Source organism: Colobus angolensis, unplaced genomic scaffold, assembly GCF_000951035.1.
Source record: "Colobus angolensis palliatus isolate OR3802 unplaced genomic scaffold, Cang.pa_1.0 Scaffold23, whole genome shotgun sequence".
NCBI classification, from domain to species: Eukaryota; Metazoa; Chordata; class Mammalia; order Primates; family Cercopithecidae; genus Colobus; species Colobus angolensis.
The window spans coordinates 624559-648281 of NW_012115488.1; the positions used below are offsets into that span (position 1 = coordinate 624559).

The window sequence follows — 23723 nt, forward strand, 5'->3', positions numbered from 1 at the left end:
GTGTGAGTATTTGTGGGCATATTTAAGTAAGTGTGTTAACTTTTTGATTGCCAGCTCTCTATAGATCTGAACATCAAATCTTTTAATTACCACAGTTATAAATGCCCATATTAGCAGCTTGCTATCTTGTACCAATGAGTGAATTGGAAATAGGTAGTTGTTATGTTAAAGAGAGCTGGTGAATATGCTTCAACACATACGTTTCCACACTGCATGTTACTAGGTACATGAGGGTTCTTTTTACTTCTTTTTTTCCTTTCTAATTCTTGGTAGACTATGTATAATCAGTGAAATAAACATCACCCATTACTCAGTTCAGTCTTCCCTGAAGTATTAGTATTTCAAACAATCCTATTACCAAAGCATTATTTTGATACTTTATTAAAAGTCCTACAGCTCTAGCATTGCTATACTCAAACACAGCTTTATGCAATTAGGATTATAATGGAAGCTTTATTACAATGATGTATAACTTGTATCTTCCTAATAAAAGTTTCTGTACATACCAATACTTTAATAACATTGTTTCTGTAACAGTGATTCCTTAGTAATGGAGCTTCTCTTATAGCAACTTCATTATTAGGAAATGATTTCAGTAATAGAAATGCAAATAAAGATTTTGAAGGGAGCATTTTATGCATAGCACTATTACTGGCCTGCTATCTTTTCATGCATTACATCTAATCATTATAAACCTATGACGCAGGTTAGAGTTATGCTTATTACTATCCTATTACACTTTAGCGTTTGTGTCATTTCAAATTATTGAAATTAACTGTCATTTTAAAAATTCAAGAGTTAAAATAATTTAAATTTTAATTAAATTTTGTTTCTAAAGCATTAGAAATGTTTCACAAAATCTTCTGTAATTTGTATTGTATTAGAGATTATGTGAACCAATGGCATTCAACCTGGAGTATATGTACCCTTGGAGGTTCATGAAGACTTCTCAAAGATACATGGGCATGATAGTTTTAAAGGAATTAATTTCCAGATCTTCTATTCCTATATGCCCCCTCTTGTAAAATTCATCTGCTTGAGAAGGCGCCTGTGGTTGAGATTTTCCTTGTTCCCCTCCCCTTTTTTACTTTCTCCCAGTGTACAAAAGAAAGACATCTGCAATCCATTCCTTACCATGACATATTGCTTAGCTGGGACACTGAAAAAGGAGAAATTTGGCAACCTCTTTATTTAAGGTATCCCTAGGTCCCAATTCACACATATATATGTATTTTTAATTTAAATTTGTTTTATTATTTTTGTTTTGAGATAGGGTCTCTGTCATCCAGGCTGGAGTGCAGTGGTGCAGTCTTGGCTCACTGCAACCTCTGCCTCCTGGATTCAAGCGATTCTCCTGCCTCAGCCTCCCATGTAGCTGGGACTACAGGTGCCTGCCACCATACCCGGCTAATTTTTGTATTTTTAGTAGAGATGGGGTTTCACCATGTTGGCAAGGGTCATCTCGAACTCCCAATCTCAGGTGATCCACCTGCCTCGGCCTCCCAAAGTGCTGGGATTACAGACATGAGCCACCACTCCTGGCCCCAGTTAATATTTTTAAGTCAGGATATATAGGGTAGTGGTGAAGTACTTGGGCTGTTGTGTCAGAGAATCTGTGCATAGATCCAGGTTCTTCAGTTTGCTAGCTCTGTGACCTTGAGGAGTCATTTACGCTTTCTCTACCTTAGTTTCTACATCTATAAAATGAGGATTATAGTAATAGGTTATTGTGGGGATTAAATTGATTCATATATGAATAAAAGCATGTACTATATAAAAAGTATATATAGGCTGGGTGCGGTGGCTTATGCCTGTAATCCCAGCACTTTGAGAGGTCAAGGTAGGTGGATTGCTTGAGTCCAGGAGTTCAAGACCAGCCTGCGCAACACGGAGAAACCCCGCCTCTACAAAAAATACAAAAATTAGCTGGGCATAGATGGCATGCACCTGGAGTCCCAGCTACTTGGGAAGCTGAGGTGGGAGGATAGCTTGAGCCTGAGAGGTCAGGGCTGCAGTGAGGAGCCATGACTGCATCACTGTACTGCAGCCTGGGCAACAGAGTGAGACCTTGTCTTAAAAAAAAGAAAAAAAGTATGTATGTACTATTAAAAATATGTATCAATACTATATAATGCCATTAACTCATAATTTCCAAAAATATTTTACTTTATATATTTGCTTATCAAATTTTATAATATATCTATGTTGTTTTGATCAATTAAATACTAGCAATGATTATGACAACTCAATCAGACATCTAAGTTAACATAGAACAAAATGGCCACAGGAAATTTTAAAACATTTGTCTTAAAATTTGTCTTAAATTTGTCTTAAATTTGTCTTAAAATTTGTCCTTTGTCTCTCTATATTGTTTTGGTTACAAGAAGATGATCAATAAAAAGCTTTTAAGCATAAAATATACATTAGGATGAAGTTCTTTGAGAGGAGCACAATAGAGATATGAATTCAAGGAGAAATATATAAAATGTCCAATTGTATTGCATATATTTTAAAATGAATGATGATGGATGTTTATTTTCAATTGAATGCATTTAAGATAATGATGTAATATTAATAGTTGTATTTAAAATTGTCAATATGTACAGTGCATTGGAAATCATATAATTTGCAACTATTTAATGAAAACCTTTAGAGGTGAACTTGTGTACCTGGGGTATATAGATATAAGTTTTTCAAATGTAGGTGATGCAAACGAATTCAAAGACACTGGAATAAAACACTAATTTAAAGGAGTAAGGACATAAGTGAAAGCAGAGGCATAAAATTATCTTTATAATTTATGTTTTCCTGAGTATCAGCTATAAGAACAATACCTTCCTCATCAAGCTGAGAAAGTAGGTAAATTATAGAAGCCTGAGGTTCCCGTGGCAGAAAGTCAATTTGACTCATGTGGACTAACTTAACTGGAATATCTTCAGTGTTTCACAGAGAAGGTCAGTGTATAAGAAAACACATGTACTCCCAATTTGATGAGTAATTCCTAGGAGAGATCCCTTGCCTTTGAAGGGATGCTGTATCTGTCCCTTGAACTTTTTGTGAAACAAGCTATTTCTGAGTGAACCCCTTTCCTGAGGCAGAAATGGAGAGGCTGGATGGCTTGGATGGATGCTCTGAGGCAATTTTACTTCATGCTGGAGATGGCAACTTTTACAGTACCGAAGGAGCACTGGCTAACACAGGAAAGAATAAATGAGCCTCTTAGGAGGAACATGCTAGAAAGGAACTATTTTCTACTTAAAAAAATAAGTGTTGAAGAAAATGTGCATGCCCTAAGGTGTGTTTACTGCTAATTGTATGAGTTTGACAGGCACAATTTTGATTTAAATTTTATTTCATGCCATGCTTCAAGTTGAAAGTTTGGATGCCACTTTCTTATTGGGTAAGTTTCATGTCAGTGTATCCATAGTTGTAAACTGTAATTAATATATAATTTTGTGTGCTGGTTTTTACACTTAATATTATTTTTCAGACCCTTGCCAAGGAAAATAGAGCTTTTTAGAGAAGTGTTATGTTAATGCTATAGCCATATTTTATACAAACTGGCACAGAATCTGAATAAGTTGTTAGCTTTAGTTAATGTGACTTCTTATTTGCATGGCCCATGAAGACCAAAGTACAGTCAGTCCTCCATGTCCGCAGATGTCCATATCTGCGGACATGGAGGGCCAACTATACTAGCCACTTTACGTAAGGGACTTGAATATCCATGGATTTTGCTATCTGTGGCAGGGAGGTAGGGGGGTCCTGGAAGCAATCCCTGTGAATACCAAAGGATGACTATACCAGCTCATTGGAAGCTCATGTCATATAATGCAGGCCTGTTTATAGAGATTGGAACCTAGGCAAACTATTTTTGAAAAGTTACTCATCCCTGCACTGGTCAATCTCAAAAGGCATTATCCAGGGACATAATGTGTTTATAAACATTCAAGTAAGTTGCCCAACCCCACCCGGAGCCCTAACCCTTCTCTGCATGTTCTCTTGCATCAGGTCACTAATTCCTGAAGGTTGCAGCCTACAGCCAAGTTGAAAGAGGCATAAGGGCTAAGCTAATTGACTAAAGTCTTTATGGAGTCTATGTGATGTTTTTGTGAAATATTTCAAAGAAAGGGTTAGTTCTCACATTAAGACAGTGCTACTTAAAACAGTGAGGGACTAGTAAAGCAATTCGTATTGGTGGCAATAATGTAGTTTCATCTTTCTGGAGGGAAATGTGATCATACAAATCAACAAATATGAAATGCAAATATTCCCACTGTTTTTATTCATTCCAAAATTTTTATTACAAGGAAATAATTCATAAAGAGGAATATATAGTATATATGCGTAATTTATAATAGTATAAAGCTGGCTGGGCGCGGTGGCTCATGCCTGTAATTCCAGCACTTTGGGAGGCCGAGGCAGGTGAATCATGAGGTCAAGAGATGGAGACCATCCTGACTAACATGGTGAAACCCCATCTCTACTAAAAATACAAAAAATTATCCGGGTGTGGTGGCATGCTCCTATAGTCCCAGCTACTCAGGAGGCTGAAGCAAGAGAATCGCTTGAACCAGGGAGGCAGAAGTTGCAGTGAGCCAAGATCGCACCACTGCATTCCAGCCTGGGTGACAGAGCGAGACAACGTCTCAAAAAAAAAAAGTATAAAACTGGAAAATCTAAATTTCCAACCATGGAATGATGTAAATATCCATTATGATATATCAGCTAGATGGAAAATTATCTAACTAAAAAGGAAGTTACAAGGACTACATAAAATATATAAAAGTATATATGAAATGTCAACAGGTAAGAGGAAAAATGGAATCACGAAATTATATATTCACTGTGTACATAACTATGATAGATAGATAGATAGATAGATAGCTGTTAATAACATTTGAGAAGAAATAAACCTTTAAGAGGTCCTGGTCTGAAGCATTCATGAACTTTGTTGAATGTTGGTGGCCTGAAGGGCCACTGGGGAGAAAATGACGGTGAGCTCAGAGCTCAACCTTTAAATTAAGGTTCATCTCAGGAGTTCATGTAGAAAGCTTTGGTATGAGTTTTCTTTTTGGGTCTTAGACTCCTTTTTAGGTCATAGACTTTCTTGTCTAGAAAATACTGAACTAGATCCAAACTATTAAAAACACTCTTAAAATTTCAACAGAAGTTAGGGAAAGGTAAGAAATTGATACGATCAGGAAATGGGATTAGACTATACTTTTAAAAAATCTTGACATTATTAAGTTGCTTAAAGTTTTAATAAAATATTTTTTTAAAATAAGAAGCTGTCATTCTTGTACATATGTATCAGTTTATTTCTCTCTCCTAATACTTGCTTGCAAAATACCAGAATACAATTGTTCTGAAAAGCTCCATTATTATGTTTATTTGTAGGAGCGCATGATTTCTCAATACTGCAGCCTATTAGTAGCATAGTTTTTTGTTACTTAGTTTTAAATTATTAGTATTCTAGAAAGTGGGGAAAATGCCTCATAGTAGCTAAGTTTTTATAGGGCAGATCTTTAACATTTTTCATTATGAGAAGGAGAATCACATATTTTGTAATGGGATTATCACATGCTTATGAGTTTTCTTCATGGAGTCTCTTTGGAGAGAGCTAAAGAGAAAAACTAATTTTAGCTTAATGAAATCACTGGGAAATCTGCTTCTGGGAATAAAAGGAATCCTTATATTCAAAGTTGGGTAAGAAGCACAAAGAAAAAACTGTTAGTAGTTATAGCTGTAACTGGAGTATTAGAAATTTATACTGATTATATTTATCTAAAGAGAAGCATTATAGTATTTTAAAAATCATCTTGAAGATTCATCTCTTTTCTGTTGCTTTAAAATAATATTTAGCACCATTCTAAAAAGTAATGATAGCAATAGATATTTTATTTTGTGTTGCTCATAAAATATCTTCCTGTGTGATAGTTGCCAGACATTAGTATCTGGTTATCAATAAATTAGGCTGGTTTTGTGAATGTATTCTTGGAAATCTTGGAATTTTCTGATTGCTGATTTACAGGGGTATTCTGCAACACACCTAGCTCAAAAGTGGTGTCCTTGGTTTAATGTGTGTCTCAGAAATAGACTTAAGTCAAAAATTGTCACCATTATGTAATGTAATAGAAAAAAAAAAGTAAAGAATTAATGCTTGGAAAGTGCAGGCTTTCAATTGTTTTACTTTAAGATAAAAATAGAATAAATGTACCACCTGAAAGTTGTTTCATACAGAAGTTCTGTATTTAGTCTTAGCAGGCTTGGCATTGGAAAAACTTAATTTTGTTCTTAGATCTGGACATAAGTCTTGGCTCAATCATTTATGCATTCCACGACCTTGGATAAGCCATTCCTCTAAACAAATTTCTACAAAATGGGAAGAATACCTACTTTATAGAATTGTGAAAATTAGTTGGGTAATATATATTAATGCATAGCTTGGATTTTTTCTTAATGCCAATCTACTAGCAATCCCTGCAACTTCTACTAGTCACCAATATATCTCAAATCCATTTATTTTTCTCCATCTTTGCTGTCTTCACCCTAATCAAGCCCCTTCTTTCTTGATACAGTAGCTTTCATGGTAGTTTCCCTCCTGCCTCTTTTGCTTTCTTTTCTCTTCTTGCCTTCATTCTTCACCCAGCAGCCAAGATGTTTTTTTAAGTGAATAACAAATCATGTCATAAACCACTTAAAACTTTCTGTTGCATTTAAAATAAGTGCAGGAGGGCAGCCTCCTTCTCTCCCGAGGGCTATCAAGCCACTGGACTCTACCTTCCTTTCCAGCTTCAGGGTTTCTGCTGTCTTCTCTCTCTCCCAATATTCCAGCCTTATAGCCTCCTTTCTGCTCTTGAACACATCTAGTTCACTACCTTCTAATGGTCTTTACTCTTACATCTTTCTGCCTGGAATGCTCTTCCCCAGGTTTAAAATATGACTTTGAAAGTATTAAAAATACACAAAAAGATTTAGGGCTGATGTTTTTACATAAGACTAATTAGGAAGTACATGACTTGCTTTGGTAATATTTTTCAGGTATATTTTCTTCATTTTATACATTCACTTTCTAGTTTTTCAGTCACTTGTATAACATCTAACTACATAATATTTTTCCTATCACGTTAAACACCTGTGTTACGCCTGATTGAGCCTGTACCCCTACTGTCTGACACCATCACCAAGGTTCTGATCTGAGCCTAAAAATGACTAAGGAATTGCCCTTTCAACACATTTCTTCCTTTTAATAACCCACAAGCAGTCTATTATCTGTTAATGTGAACTGAAATATAAAAATTTCTGACTTCTGATTATCCCTGGGATATATTGTTCTTTCGTTTATATTATATTTGTGTGGCTCCAATTTTAAAATGTGCCTCTGAGTTCTTGTTTACCCTCTTACAGCATTCTAATCATCACTGTTTTAAATGAAGGAGTGAGAGTGTGAGCTCATAATCACATGATGGCATTGCCAGCCCATGGGACTATCCCTCATGGAACTTCTGAGTTAAATGAACCAGTGCCATGTTTGAATTCCAGGTACAGATGCTCCATCGTTTTGCAGTTAACATAGAGCAGTTCCAGAGAAAGCCCAGGCCCCTCTGCCCTCAGCTTCCTTACCTGTCATCTCTCTGTCCCCAACTTTCTTACTGTATAGGGGAGAGAAAAAAAATGTTTCTGTCTACCCTGTAATTGACTGCCTAGGGCCTGCAAATTAAATTGACAAAAAACAGATTAGCAGGAGAAAAGTCATAAAAAATAACATTTCAGTTTTTACATGCCCTTACAGAAAAGGCATGGAGACTCAGAGGAGCAGTTAGACCCTGCAGCTTATACACCTTTTTTTTTTTTTTTTTTTTGAGACGGAGTCTCGCTCTGTCACCCAGGCTGGAGTGCTGTGGCCGGATCTCAGCTCACTGCAAGCTCCGCCTCCCGGGTTCACGCCATTCTTCTGCCTCAGCCTCCCGGGTAGCTGGGACTACAGGCGCCGCCACCTCGCCTGGCTAGCTTTTTTTTTTGTAGTTTTTAGTAGAGACGGGGTTTCACCGTGTTAGCCAGGATGGTCTCGATCTTCTGACCTGGTGATCCACCCGTCTCGGCCTCCCAAAGTGCTGGGATTACAGGCTTGAGCCACCGCGCCCGGCCTGCTTATACACCATTTTAACAAAGGGTGATAAATTTGTGGAGAAGTCACAAGAGGTAGCAAAAGGGATTTGAGCTTCCAGGGACACAGATTATAAGAAGGTAAATATGAGGAGAAACTAATGGAAGATAAGGGTGATTTTAGTAAGATTTGTTTGTGCAGACCCATTTCAGTGCCAGCGTTCTGTGTCCGGTGATAATGGGTGATCTGCTCCAGGTATGGGAGAAGGGAGGGGAACACCTTCACAAAGAGAAGTTTATGTCATACTTTTAGGCAGACGGGGGAGGGCAAAGAGCTCTTTCTGAATTTGCTGCGTTTGAATTGCCTTTGGCTCAAATAGTCCTTAAACTAAAGTAGCATACTGGGGGAGAGATCCTTCATCTGCTCTGTTTCCCACAGCCCTCAGCACCGAGCAGGTATCAGGGCCCACTCTGCAGATGCAGGGTTTAGAGTACCTGGTGTGCAGGGCCACTGTTGGGCTCATCCATAAAACCCTGCCCTAGATTCGTACGTTGAACCCCATTGCCCACGTGTGCATTCCACACCCCAGAATACCTCCGGAAAGGGACAGGTGGAGAGACATGCTAGAAATTGGGTGTCATTTCCTCTATGTGTATTTGAAGGTCAAGCTAGCTCTGAAAAGATTTGGAAAGTAAATCAGGTACTTTGAAATCAAACCTCAAAGTTAGATGACCTTGGGCAAGTTAATTGGCATCTCTAAACCCCAGTTTCCTTACCTTTACAATAATTATATGTCAACCTCTTAGTATTATTATTAGATAGGGAGAATCCTAGTAAATGTTCAGCTCATGCACTTGTTTGTACGATTCCCTTTTCAAGGGAATACCCGCAGTCTAGCTCCAACTCACCTTCCCTGGTAAGCTTATCACCCACACGTTAGGTGCTCTGCTGCCTAATTCTTTCCTGCATTCTTCTTTGACAACAAAGTATTACTGGAGAAGAATGCAGCATTTATAATTTAAACTAATTATAAACATTTAATTTGTAGCCCATTGTATGTTTGTGCTGTTGCACTTTAATCATGCCCATCAGTTCTTCTCTTTGCTTTCCTGGCACGCTCCTGGAGTATGCATCACACACGTGAGTTACCTGATCTGCACAGACTCCTAGGGGATGGGTGTGCCTCCTATTTTGCACACAGTGGGGAGGTGCTGTCAGAAACCATGTGCCTTGTGTTTCCTTCTGGAATCAGCTGTCATTATGACTCTCTTCTTTCCTTTCCTCTATTCATGCTGGAGAAAGCTAGCCTTTTCCCATAGGGAAGCAGGTGGCCCTCAATCTTTAGTGAGCATGATCATTGCCTTGGGAGTTGATCACAGATTTGGACTGGGTCCCAGGAAACTACATGGTCAACAGGCAACCCCAAATGATTCTGATGGTCCTGGGATCACACTCTGAGAAATCTGCTCTGCTTTTGTATTGCTTACTACTCCTCAGACTTTACTCCCACTGTTTTCTTCTCTGTCTCTTCATCTTTAATGTGACATCCTTCTTGGGATTCTTCTCTATATCTTTGGACTAGGTTTTTTATTCTCAAAACAAACAAACAAAATGATTGTTTTTTCCATTGACATGGAGAAAAATAATTGTAGTCCTCTATTCTCCACTATCCACCACACTGTCACCCTCAGGTGAGGGCTGATTAAATGTTCTTTCTGCCCCTCTGCACACTTAGGGGTTTGACTAGAGAGACAAAGGAATTGACAGGATCCTCCAATGACAGCACCTCCTGTCAGGCATTTTTTTTTTAAAGTGGATGTTTTTACTGGAACAAAACATTTTAATGAAAACATTGATATGGAACATAACAAGGCTTTTAAATAGAGACTTGGAATCCTTTTTGTCTTCATTTAAATCTGTTTTATTTTTCTTTCTGTGACGCTATATAAAATCTCATCAATATACAAAATCATTCTAAGCCTCAGATTTTCTCATTTTCTCTGGATGAGAGCTTTGATTAGCTTTTTACAAGTTCTTCATTAGTAATTGACTTGCTTTTTTGTTTTGTTTTTGGCTGTTGACTCTAATAAGTTTATGTTCTATCAAAGAATTATTTGAGGATGGTCTGAAAGATGCTACTCTTGTTATGTTACGGAATATTACAATTTAAGACTCTTTGTAAATTGCAACAAGTGCTATTAGGACTAAATGTTCATTTCTTCTTCTTGAGGCTGGTGACTGGGGTGGGTTGTTCAGTCTTATCATCATGCCTGACCTAGTTGTGCAGCCATGACTGTTTAATTAATAGACATTTACATAAGCTCCTGATTTTCCCCTAGCAAGCTTTATAATGGTCTTGGTGGTTATCTCCATTTCACCCTGTGAAGTATCAGCAGTACATTTTCCAGTTTGCATATCAAAATACAAAGAGATTAAATTATGTACAACAAATTGATAACTGAATAAGTTTGGGAACTCGGAGTTCTGGCATATTAATAGTCTTGCTTAAAGCAACAACCCATATAGACTCTATAAATATATTCAGATTCTGCTCTCTAATCCCGGAGTTGGAGTTGGGACTATCAGAAGCCCAGGGAGGGAGCCCTTTGTAGATTTATGCAGGGGTGGCAGAATTAGTTTCTGGGCTCTCTATGGAGCCATGAAAGAAGGTTTTGTTAGTAGAGGAGGTGGTATCTGAGAATCATTGCTGTGATGTCTGTAATTTTTAATAAAAATTCTAGAAAGCCTGGTGGTGTCTGTGTAGCATATGAATTTGATGAACTGGTTTTTTGTTTGTTGTTGTTGCTTAAACCACTTTCCCAAACACCATTAGATGTTTCTTCCTAATTAACAGGCCACAAAATGTCAACAGGGGCAGCTGGAGCAAAGTGTGGCTCACTTGTCTTCCTCTCTTCATCCTAGAAATGAGGAGGAACTTGCTGATCTTTCTGGGTACTTAGATGAGACTTTTGTTTCTTTCCCACATATTTTTTTTCTTAAACATTTTCTCACATTTTTTCTATGTATGTTCTCATATACTTATGAGAGATGGAAATCTGAACTGGTATTTCTTCTCCCCCCCCCTTTTTTTTTCCTTTTTTAAAACTATAAGATTGCTTGCTGTTCACACCTTGCCTCTGTCTTGACTACGTTCAGAAAATTCTTGGATCATAAAGGTATTGCCTCAATCATTTAACACCAACACCAACAAAGCCAGACAAACAAAAATAGGCAATTTTTCTTCTCCAAATTTACTAAACTTCTCAGTCTTACCTAAAAGATAGAAGTTGGTATATCTCTCTTAACTCTTTCCCATTAAACTTGGAGTAGGCTATTTCTGGCTTATATTCTATGGCCACACTTTGCTCTTCTCCTCCCTGAGTCCTGCCCGTCCTTTAAGGTCTGTGCCAGATTAAATACTGTATCTTTAAGAAGTCTTGGCTGGGCGCGGTGGGTCACATCTGTAATCTCAGCACTTTGGGAGGCCAAGGCAGGCGGATCACCTGAGGTCAGGAGTTTGAGACCAACCTGACCAACATGATGAAACCCCGTCTCTACTAAAAATACAAAAATTACCCAGGCATGGTGGCATGCACTTGTAGTCCCAACTAGTCTGGAGGCTGAGGCAGGAGAATCACTTGAACCCGGGAGGCAGAGGTTGCAGTGAGCCGAGATCACGACATTGCACTTCAGCCTGGGTGACAGAGCAAGATTCCTTCTAAAAAGAAAGAAAAGTTTTTGCTGCACTCTCTCTCCCTGAATCAGAAGTGACCTCTCCTTTCTTTGAATTCTCATATTTTCCTGGATTTGTACCTTTGAGTAGCCAGGATCACAACCAACCTATCATATATAACAGTTATTTCTGTCATCCTTGAATGGTCGATGCCCTAATAGAGTATGGGGAGGGGAGAGGAGATACCAAATTTCATTTGACTCAAGATCTCTCATAGCTCATGAAAATATACATCCTGCTGTACAGACTGACGTTTCCAACTGTAGCCACTCAACACAGTGTTACAGAAAGCACACGATTGAAATCATACAGCAAGCATTAGATCTGCTTTAAGGAAATAGTGATTAAGTTTCAGGCAAGCAGGATCTTACCAGGAGTATCATCCCAGGGAACAAGGTCTTTCCATCCATGGGGCCTCAGGCCTGGGCCACCTCTGCATCAAAGTTTTCCTTTATTTTACTGGTGAGCTCCTCTGTGGCCCTCAGACACCTCAGATTGTCCTTGGAACACCCTCTATCTTATAGCAGGGAGTGTCTCATTTTTTGCTAGTGCCACTGTGATCCCTACATGGTCTTCTCTGGAAGCGTGAGGACTCCCCGTGCCTTCCCTCCAAATGGTGAAATTAGTTGCTGCCACAGAAGGAGTCTTTCTTAGCAGCTTTTCCTGGTCACAGTCCTATTACCTACCGCCCACCCCACCTCTAACAACTGCCCAGCCATCAGCCATCTCTGCTATTCTCACTAGGGATCTGCTTTTTCATTCAGGGGCTGGGACATGAGTATTTTACCTTTAGGACTCTTTCCTCTAGAGGTACAATTCAAGACTTGTAGTATTGCAGGTGCAACTGGACTGTAAACCTCATGAATTAAAGAGAATGAGCTGCTGTTTTATGTATTTCTAGTACTTAAAACTAGAATGTAAATTCTATGAGAACAAATTTTGCTTCTGTCTTTAGTGTGCAAATATTTGTAGAGTCTAGAAAAGTGCCTGGCATATAGAATGTCCTCCATTAATATTTGTTGAATAAATGGATGAGCAGATGGATGGATATATGTATGAGTGTTTAGCATGGAATCTTACTTATAATACGTATTCAGTGATGTTTACGGAATGCATGAGTAAAAAACATATGGAGTAACAAAGGTGGGAGTAAAGTAGGAAGGTATGTATTTTGGTAGTATTTGAGCTGCTTCTTAATCTGGGTAACATACCTTAGGGGGATGCAGTGGTATGGCAAGGAGTAGGCAAACTCACAGAATTAAAATATGCATTCATTTTAATTCTGGTACATCAATTTTCCACAATGGTAAAATAAGATACTATTTCTTAATGTGGAAGCCAATAGATAGAATTTAGAATATATTGCATAATTGACATAATTTTTTAAAGTAAATTACATGTAGAGGGTTATCCTAACCATGCCCTCAAATCCTCTCCTTTGTTCTTAGATACACATTGGAAGAAATATTTGAGAAAACAGGTACTGAAGTTTTTATCTTATCTTGGAACTTCTGTAAAGTAGGTGCTGTCTCCAGTTTTGTGCCGAGGAGAGAATGGTGTCCATACAGTGACGTAGGGGCTATGGGTGCCCTCCACACAAATATTTCCCTTTTTGGAGCAGGCAGCATAAGCCATTAATAACTTACTTTGGCATAATAGGCTGTCTTTGTCTATGTGATAAATTCCACAAATGTTTATTGAGTACCTGCTAGATAAAAGGCACTAACCTGGGATGCTAAGATGAAAATAGTAATCAGAATACTTCCTCTGCCCTCAAGGAATTAAAGAGTAGTAGAGGAAGACTTTTATAAACGGTCTGTTGCCTATATGGAACAGTGTGGAATTAGCAGTAGACTTAGGCATGGGATACAGTGGGAACACAGATGGAGGGGACCTGATTGGTCAGGGATTAGTGGTGAAGGAGAGACAGAGGGTATTCCAGGCAGAGAGAACAGCATGTGCAAAGGCCTGTAGGTAAGAAGAAGCAGTGTGTTTGGGGAACACCAAGTAGTTTAATGGTAAACTGTATATAAATATTGGGTCCAAAGCTTCTGCACAGCAAAGGAAAGATCAACAAAGTGAAGAGATATCCTACAGAATGGGAGAAAATATTTGCAAACTCTTCAATTGACAAGTGATTAATAATCAGAATATATAAGGAACTCAAGCCAATACCAAAAACAAAAACAAAAAAACCCCAAATAATCCAAGTTAAAAAATGGGTAAAAGATCTGAATAGACATTTTTAAGAAGAAGACATACAAATGGCTAAAAGATATATGACAAATTGCCCAACATCACTAATCATCAAGAAAATACAAACCAAAACCACAATGAAATATCATCTCACTCCAGTTAAAATGGCTATTATCAAAAAGACAGAAAATAGCAAATGCTGCCAAGGATGTAGAGAAAGGGGAATGCTCATACACTGTTGGTGGGAAGGTAAGTTAGCACAGCCACCATGGAGAACAGTATTGAGGCTCCTAAAAAAACTAAAAATAGAAATGCCACATGATCCAGCAATTCTACTGCTGGGTATATATCCAAAAGAAAGGAAATCAGCATGTGAAAGAGATATCTGCACTCCCATGTTTACTGCAGCACTATTCACAACAGTCAAGATAGGAAATCAACCTAAGTGTCCATAAAGAGAATGGATAAAGAATATGTGGTATATGTACACAATAGAATATTAGTCACCCATTAAAAAAATAAAATCTATCATTTGCACTAACCTGGATGCTATTAACCTGGAACTGGAGGACATCATATTAAGTGAAGTAAGCCAAGCAAAGAAAGACAACTGTTGCACGTTCTCACTCATATGAGGAAGCTAAAAAAATTGATTCATGGAGAAAGTGAATATAGTAGTGGTTACTAGAGGCTAGGAAGGGTAGTGAGGAGGGCAGATAAAAAGGGGTTGGTTAATGGGTGTAAAAATAGATAGACAGAGTAAGATCTCATGTTAGCACCATAAGGTGACTTAAGAAATAATTATTGGATAGTTCAAAATAACTGGAAGAGTAGATTTGGAATGTTCCCAGCACAAAGAAGTGATAAAGGTTTAAGATGATGGCTATACCAGTTACTCAGACTGACCATTACACATTGTATGCTTGTATCAAAATATCCCCGGCACCGCATAAATATGTACAAGTATTATATATCCATAAAACTTTTACAAAAAGAAATAACAAAGGAGAAAAGTTATGGATTTAATTATCTAACATTACATTCCACATTGCCAAGTCATCATGAACAAAATTTAAAGAGAAATAACAATTTGGAAGGAAAAAAAATTGGGGTATTTCAGCAACTTTCATGACAGCAGAGGTTATCTGTTTATTCATTGTGCTGTAACTAACATTTAACCAGGTGCATAGCCCGCAGTGATGGCTGAATGAATGAAAAAGATCAATATCCCAAAATATGTTAAGTAGCTAATATAAATTAATAAGAAAACTCCATAAAACCTGAATAGACAAATTGTCAAGAAAATGTGAAAAGGCATTTCACCTTGGTGTCATCGTTGGCTTTTTCTTATACAGCATATCAAATCCTTTAGCAAATCTTGTTGGCTCTACCTTCAAAGTAAATCCAAATCTGATTGTTCTTCCTCACACTACTGTTGCCTTGTATAAGTCATTATATTTTGTCTGAGCTGCTACAGTAACCTCCTAACTGCTTTTTCTGCTTTCCCTCTTGCCCTTCTACAATATCAAGGTAACATTTTAAAATGTAAATCAGAATGTATCACTTTTTTGTTCAGAATCTTCCACACTCTCCCCATCACACTCAGAGTAAAACCCCAAGTTCTTTCCATGCATATGAGACACTACATGATCCTGCATCTTGGCTCCCTCTCTGGCCTTACTTCCACTGTTACCCCTCTTCATTTCACCCGACCAGCCAGGCTGCTCTTGTCATTCTTTGAACATTCCAAGCCCCCTTCTGCCCTAGGGTTTTAGGGTCTTTGCAGTTGGTGTTCTCAAGCTGGATATACTCTTTTTCCCAAAGAAGTGCATGGCTTGCTCCTCTCTTGGTCAGGGGTCTGCTCAACTGTTACCTCTGCAATTAGACCTTCCCTTACTTACCTAAAATAGCCTCTTCCCCATCATTCTTTATATACTAAAAATGTTTTTCTCTCCCCTCCATTTGCCTCTCTCTACCTTGCTATGTACAAAACAGATAAAAGGAGAAAAGATATCTCCCCAGAAAATTTCTAAACACAGGCTTACCCTGAAGTCATGGAACTGGAATTCCTCCTGGGTACCAGGCAGAAGTGTATATAAATTTGGTTGGATGCACTTTTAATGTTAGGCCTCAAAGAATTACCATATTTGTAGTCGTACTATAAGGTCACAGTAAGAAAAATACAGAATTCATAAGGAACCATTATGAATGAGGGCCAGCAGACAACAAACTAGTAGCAGACCCACAAATCCAGATACTGAAATTATTCAGTGTAAAGATATACATATATTGAACATATTTTTTTAAATGGATAAAAATATTGAAAATGACATAGGAAGATGACTATGGAAAATGATCAGCAAATTTAAGAATTAATCAGAACTTTTAGAAAGAAAAGTACGTAATGTCTATTCTAAGAAGCACATAAGTACAGTTAAAGAGAGCATTAATGTAATGAAGAATTGTATACATTGCAGCAAAAAATGAGAAAGAAATAGTAAGTATGATTACAGGTTAAGAAAGACAAAGGATAGAGGAGGACGAACACGTCTAATAAGAGTTTTAGGAGCAGAGGTTAGAGAGAATGAAGGAGAGGCAATATTCAAAGAGCTGATGCTGAGAATTTTCCAGAATTGTTGAAAAGGCACTGATATTTAGGTTCAGGAAGCTCAGTGAATCCCCACAATGAAAAACGAAAAGAAATCCATAGGCCGGGCGCGGTGGCTCAAGCCTGTAATCCCAGCACTTTGGGAGGCCGAGACGGGTGGATCACGAGGTCAGGAGATCGAGACCATCCTGGCTAACATGGTGAAACCCCGTCTCTACTAAAAAAATACAAAAAACTAGCCGGGCGAGGTGGGGGGTGCCTGTAGTCCCAGCTACTCGAGAGGCTGAGGCAGGAGAATGGCGTAAACCCGGGAGGCGGAGCTTGCAGTGAGCTGAGATCCGGCCACTGCACTCCAGCCTGGGCGACAGAGCGAGACTCCGTCTGAAAAAAAAAAAAAAAAAAGAAATCCACACCTATGCACGTAACAGTGAAACAGTAGAGAGAAAGAGAAGATCTTAAAGAGAATGACAATTAGACTGATAGTCGACTTCTACCCAGAATAAATGGAAGCCAGAAGAAAATGGGATAATATAATCCAAGTGCTAAAAAAAAAATCATGGTAACTAGAATTTTATACCTACGAAAACCTATTTTTCAAAAATGAGGGCAACATAAAGCATTCACAGGATTAGACAATTTACTACCTACAGATCTTCACCAAGGGGTGTTCTGAAGGACATATTTCAATGACAAAGAATATTATGCCAGAATGGACGCTGAGATATAGGGGAAAATGGTAAGCAAAGGAATAGTAAAATGTGGGTTAATTTTAACAAACATTGAACTATAAAGTACTAATAATATCTACTTTCTGGGGTTAACAAAAAGTAGATACAGCAGAAATACTAGACAACAGTAGTACATAAATCAGTAAGGGGTGATCAGAGTATTAAGGTACTTGAATTGTTTGGGAAGAAGATAAAGATACAGAATAATTGTAGATTTTATTAAGTGAAATAGCTATTTTAAAATTTAAGGATAACCACTAAATGTTTAGGAATATATTAATAGTATGTAATTTTTCAAGCTAATAAAAAGAGAAAAAGCAGTGAGAAAAAATTTGTAATCCTACACTTAGTCCATCTGAAAGAAGGAAACAGAAGAGGAAAAAAAAGAAAAGGAAAGGAAGAAACATTAAAAATAGAATGAGTAAAAAGTCTACAATAAGATGGAAAAAAAGTGAAATCAAATTGTATCAGTAATCGCAAAGCCTGTAAGTGAACTAAATACCCCACTTATGAGACAGATTGTAAAGGTGGATGTTTAAAAATCCATCTATGTTCTTTTTGTAGAAAAATCTTAAACATAAGGATGCAGAAAGACAAGAAGCCGAACGATTTTTTTAATGAATAATATAAATAGAAAGCTGATGTGGCTATATTAATATCACGTAAGAATCCTTTTTTGGCAGAAAGCATATTAGAGATAAATATGATCACTTCATATTAAAGTTTCAATTCTCTAAGAAGATATATGTCTATACATTTAAATATCACAGCTTCCAGATATATAAAGCAAAAATTGACCAACTGCAATTGACAAACAATAATGGGCAAATCAACTGTTATAGGGGAGATTTAAATTTCTCTTAGAAATTAATAAATCAAGCAAACAAGGATGTACATATGGACAACACAAATAACTAGCTTAATCTAATGAAACGTAGAACAGGGTAGCCAGCGCTGACGATTACATATTCTTTATGTATAACCTTTTAAGTACCTATGGAAATATAAAAAATTAAGAAAAACAAAATAAACCCAAACAAAAACATATGGAGGCAAATAATAAAGGTAAATGCAGAAGTTAGTAAAACAGAGGACAAAGATACCTAAAGAGGATCAACAAAAGACACATGGTAGGGACTGGCACATGGTAGGGCCAACAATTCAATATCTGTTCAGTGAATAACAAGCAACCGAAAGTATAAATGTGCGTATAAAAAGGTCTGAAAGGAAATTCACCAGTGATTAAACCTGAGTTGGGCTGTTTGAGATTAGCTTGCTTTTATTCTTTATTCTTGGTATTTTCTGAACTCCCTGTGTGTATTGCTCTTATAATTTTATGAAAACACGTGATTTTAAAATCAATACATAGATTTTTGAAGAGTAGACTAGAGGTTGGAAGTCAGGAACTATCCTAGACACCAATTCTGGTCGGAGGGCACGAGGAGGTGCAGTGTAAGTGTGTGCTCTTAGGAGGTATGTAGGTGCTCTGCCCCTCAGTACATGGATGACCTTACGCAGAATCTCTCTAAACCTGTTCTCTCAAGTGGCAATAATAAAGCCTCCTTCAAAGAGTTATTGTGGTAGGTGGCCATGTAAAGCACTTAATCCAGTGCCTGATACTGCAGATGCTGGGTAGTCATTTGCCTTCCCCTGCTTGAGGGGTTAGCATGAGGGAGATACCTGTCTTCATTTCTAAGGAATATGCCCAGCGTGGAAGGCAAATTTGATCAGTCTAAATATGAAACTGGATGAAAGCTTAATGTGTGAAATTATATTTGTGCCCTCCCAAAGAGCCAAGAAAATTAAGAAATGAACCAAGTAACTCATCATATTTATTACGTGTAAGAATGAAGGTGCAGTATTATCATTTCCTTGTGATAGTCACATCTAATAGTTCTAAAACCAATTCACAGTATTCTTGTCAGACTTATTTTATGAGACATTTAACCATTGCTAAATTAAATTTCATGAGGAAATATGCCTATATAACTTCTCTGGAGTTACAGAGATAGAAAGCTGACCCATCATTTCTATTTTCATGGAAAACCATTTAGCAGAACTTGGTTCCAGTAGAAGTGTTTAAGTTGTAAGCCTAACACAGTTCATTGGCAGTGTGTATTTCCACACGGACATTTTTCTCAGTGCAGATTTGCTCAGTTCATTATTACTGACAGCAGATGGTAGCACTTCCACATGAATTTACCTCCTGAATCGATCTAAGAAATGTCACTAAAAGGATCCCAATGGTTTTGATGTTCTTCCATCTCTGAAAAGGGTATGTTAAACAAATAAGGAGTAGAGTTTAGATTTTTTTAAAAAAACTCTAACACGTAATTCCTAAACCAACTAATGACTGCTTTCATCTTTGATTCCGGCTGTTTGAAGGAAAATAGTAGAAAATACAGATAATCTTTCTTGATAGCATAAACCTTACAGAATCTCCATTGGAAAATAATGGCTTTTGGAGAATGTTATCTACATTGATTGTCTGCACTGATAACATGCCTCAAATTACTTGTAAATTCTCTACTCTACTTTCTCTGAATACAAATTGCTGGGTTGCAGAATCACCTGATTGAATGTGACTGAAAAAATAGTATCGGCTCAGGTCACTATGCTAACTTTTGAATTCTGTGATTTCTGCAGCATTAAGATCTCCACAGGATTAACCACATTTTTCACTTACAGACCCATTGACTTGATTTAGGCTTAAATCAATTTAAAATTATCAGACAAGATTTAATGTTTAATAAATGAGTGAATGATATAATATATGAATTCTAGTCACATAAAGGAAACTTGTTATTTTTCTATATCATATGATCATTATTGCATTCTTCATAACTCAAGTGTTTATATTCAGTAGTCCTATATATTTAGAAACAAGGATTTATTTGGAATATTCTAAAAATTAATTTTCAATTTGTGTTTGAAAAGTAATTAATGATTTGGCTAATTCGCCACAACTAAAAGAAACTGATACATTTTAGAAAGCATCGAGTATTGAAGCAAGTACAATTTAACCATGTAAATTAATTATGGATGCTTTTGACACATTGCTAGAAGAGTGCTCATGATTAACAACGTACTTAAAGGATTTGCTTCACAACAAGAAAAAGCTTTTGGGTTCCATATGCTCTCAAAAACATGCTTACTAATATTCTAACAACACAGGCACAACTTAATACTGAACTTTTTTTTAGATAGTCTTACTCTGTTGCCCAGGCTGAGTGCAGTGGCACAATCTCCGCTCACTGCAACATCTGCCTTCTGGGTTTAAACGATTCTTCTGCCTCAGCCTCCCAAGTATCTGGGACTACAGGCGCCTGCCAGCACGCCCAGCTAATTTTTGTATTTTTAGTAGAGACAAGTTTTTGCCATGTTGGCCAGGCTGGTCTTGAACTCCTGGCCTCAAGTGATCTGCCCGCCTCAGCCTCCCAAAGTACTGGGATTACAGGCGTGAACCACCATGCTCAGTCAATACTGACTTAATTCTGGTAAAAGATAGCAACTTTGGGCCAGGTATGGGGGCTCATACCTATAATCCTAGCACTTTGGGAGATGGAAGGATTGATGAGTTCAGAGTTCAAGACTGGCCTGGCAACATAGTGAGACTTTATCTTAAAAAAAAAAAAAAAAACTTAAAAAAATTATTGAAAAAATAAAATATAGCAACTTTGTTCAATATGCTTTCATTTCTTTCCCCTTCCTTTGTACCATTATTGTCATGTATATTACATTTATGTTATAAACTCAACACTACAGTGTTACGATTTTTGCTTATATAATCTTATGTCTCTTTAAAAAAAATTAAGAAAAGAGAAAGTACTTAGTCTTTTATATTCACCATTTATGACACTTTTCATTTTTCCCTGTAGATTTGAGTTACACTCTGGTGTTATTTCCAGAAGGACTTTCTTTAGTATATCTTATAAGGCAAATCTACTAGCAAGGAATTCTCTCAGTCTGTTTCCCTGGGAATATATTTATATTACTTTCATTTCTGAAGAATGTCGAATTCTTGGTTGACAGTTCAGGTTTTTTCCCTCATTACTCTGAATATGTCATTCTGCTCCTATCTGGACCGATAAGAAGTCACCTGTTTTTGAATTGTTATTCCTCTTTATGTGATGAGTCCTAAAGGACTCACTTGCTGTTTTTAAGACTTTCTCCTTGTGTTTGGCTGTCAGCTATTGGACTATGATGTGTCTACTGTGGGTCTTTTTATATTTCTACTTAGAATTTGTTGAGCTTCTTGGATCTGTAGATTAATGTATTTCATCAAAGTATAGAAAATTTTAGCCAGTATTTCTTCAGCTATTTTGCCTGCCCTTTTCTCTCCTTCTCTTTTTCAGATTACTATTATATGTATTCTGGTACAATTGATGTTATACCACAGATGTCTAAGGCTCATTTTTCTTCAATTTTTTCTTCTCTTTTCTTCACATTGAATGCTTTCTGTTAATATACTTTCAAATCCACTAATTCTTTCTACTGCTGTCTCATATTTACTATTGAGTCCATCTAGTGAATTTTTTGTTTCTGGTATTGTACTTTTCAACTCTAGAATTTCTATTTAGTTCTTTTTATAGTTTGTATTCCTCTATGGAGATTAGCGATTTGCAGAGCCATTGTCATAATTTTTCTGTTTTAATTCTAGTTTTCTTTAATTCACTGAACATATTTATAATACCTGCTTTGAATTATTTGTAAATCCAACATCTGAGTCTACTCAGTGTCGGTTTTTAATAATGACTTTTCCCCCAGTATGAACCCCACTTTTTGGTTTCTTTGCATGTCACATAAAATTCCTTTGAAAACTAGACATTTTAGATAATATATTGCAGCAATTCTGGATTCCAGTATTTTTTCCTGAGGGTTGTCTTTTTCTTGTTGTTGCTGTTGTTTTTGTTTGGTTAATAACTTTCCTAGGCTTTATCTGCAGATTTTTTTTTCTCTGTAAGTGTGGCCATTGATGTCTTTGCTATTGGTTTTTTAATTCTTATTTTTATTTTTTAGACTGCCTTCCTCAGGGTTATCCAGCTATGTCTGTAAAGCTTGCAGGTTGGCCAATGATTGGACAGAAATTGTGCTCACATACCTCAAGCCTATAATGCCTTTTCATTTTGCCAATGAATGTGTACGTGGATTGGGAACACACTGAAAATTCAAGTAGTATTCATGCAAGTAGTATTCATGTTGGCCTTAGCTCTTACATCCCATCAGGCCTTCTCGTGTCTCCACTGAACATCCCCTTCTCATCAGCCAGTGATGCCTGGAGAATTTATCTACCCCTTCCGTGGCTGTCTTACTTCCAGAATGTCCCCATTAAAATACTGGTAGTTTGCTGCTTGCCTCAACTGGGACTGCAACCTTTTCTTTTCATTTAGTACCTATTTTGCTATTTTTTATTGTCAGTGCTGCTGAGCAACAGTTTTAGCTGTCTTTTGGAAATCAGGCCAGCCCCTCTGGCTACACAATTATTGGCTCTTATGGCCAGACTGCTCTGGTAAAACTTTGGTTGATGGAGTGGCTGGGGACATTGGGGAAGAGGAGGAGGGGATATGGAAGTACTTCCAGGCAAGAACGCTTCAGATTCCCTCTGTTTCTAACTTGAAGTTTAGCAGATTATCATGAACTAAACACTTATCAGATTTTATATTTGCCCTTGGTTGATTTCCAGGACCCAAAAATGGTTTGTTTTTGACAATTGTGTTCATTTTTATACTTATTTTCTGGGAAGAGTATTTGCTGACCTCTTTATTCTATCACAGCTGGAAGTCCACTTCTATTGTTATTAATTTATAAAGTTATTCTAAAAGATTACATAAATATATCTCATAACTCCTATATTAAGGTGATCAGCATAGTATAGGCTTGATTCTTTTAAACCAAAAGCATTTTGCCAAAACAATATAATTTTTATTTTAAAATCCAATTTATTAATAAATTTAAACTTGTGATTTTTAAAGACCATCATTCATTTTAATATATTCTATTTAATTATATAAATATAAGGTCTCAATATAGTAAAGGATAAAGAATTTTTTAAAGATGGCCAAACCTGCATTAAAGAAATGCTCAAGCTATTCTAAAAGCTCTTCAAAGGCATGAAAGTCTCAATTATTTTAAAAAGTGTTTTAAATGAGCATTGCCATGCATTTTACTCTATTAGAACATAACCTTAAATGCTAATATGACTGTTTTATGTTCTTTGAGGAAAAATGAATATTAAAATGCTGTAGACTGGCCAGGCGCGGTGGCTCAAGCCTGTAATCCCAGCACTTTGGGAGGCCAAGACGGGCGGATCATGAGGTCAGGAGATCGAGACCATCCTGGCTAACACGG

At 37.1% G+C, this 23723-nt stretch overlaps 1 protein-coding gene across 3 annotated transcripts in view; it reads left to right on the forward strand.

Moving 5' to 3' along the window:
• The window catches only part of ATG10 (autophagy related 10), a 292922-nt gene that overhangs the window by 262674 nt on the left and 6525 nt on the right, over positions 1-23723 (forward strand). Inside the window, exon 6 of one of the 3 annotated variants that reach the window (XR_001002005.1) lies at positions 17298-17383. The exons of the other annotated variants lie outside the window; for them this stretch is intronic. The gene's annotated coding sequence lies outside the window, so the exon portion shown is untranslated. The remainder of the gene's footprint in view (positions 1-17297; positions 17384-23723) is intronic. 3 annotated transcript variants of the gene reach the window in all.